The following is a 704-nucleotide window of genomic DNA, read 5'->3' as shown; positions in this document are numbered from 1 at the left end:
AGTCTACATGCAGTATTCATGATTGATTCTGATAGAATAAAACAAGGCCGATAGCCATTAGTCGCGTGCTCTCGTGTAATGAATGAATGCGTGAATGTAGGATTGACATCAAATTCTTAAAGACAAACTAAAATGACCGAAAAATGGGCTGAAATGACTTAAATAAATAAACAGTAAATGACTAAGAATGAATTTAATCAACTTAAGGATGAATTAAATGACCTTAGGAATGACTTGAATACTTAAAAAATAACTGGAATCGTTCAAAACAACTTGAATGATCTGGAGAATGACTTGAATCGCTGTGCGACTGATTGGTTGTAAAGTGGGTGATCATTTTACATTAAATTAATACAGAAAAGTGCTCCCCCACTTTATATCACAAAGTTACAAACATAAGTACAGCATGTAGTAAGAACAGATACTACCATTTGATCTTGGCCAAAAGGCCAAGAAAAGTTTTAAAAGCTAAGAACAGCATCTATTAACCACATACGTTTGTTTATTACAAAAAAGGCCAAGCACAAAAGTGTTACGGACAGACTGACCGCCCGACCGACCGACCGACGGAGTGACTTATAGAGTCGCTTGCACGCGACTAAAAATGAGAGTATAGACGTTATTAGAATAAATCCCTTTTGCGCCTACGAACACCACAGTGTAGGGATTTGATCTTACGGACTGGAGAGTTAATCATGTTTGTT

The 704-nt window shown here is 36.6% G+C and overlaps 1 pseudogene; it reads right to left on the bottom strand.

Moving 5' to 3' along the window:
- Window positions 1–324: 324 nt before the first annotated feature.
- LOC145265399 (U2 spliceosomal RNA) lies at window positions 325–461 on the bottom strand (annotated as a pseudogene).
- Between the last annotated feature and the right edge of the window lie 243 nt (window positions 462–704).

This window comes from Euprymna scolopes, chromosome 3, assembly GCF_053919585.1.
Source record: "Euprymna scolopes isolate OS-2025 chromosome 3, ASM5391958v1, whole genome shotgun sequence".
NCBI lineage: Eukaryota > Metazoa > Mollusca > Cephalopoda > Sepiida > Sepiolidae > Euprymna > Euprymna scolopes.
This window is presented reverse-complemented; position numbering and strand designations above follow the sequence as displayed.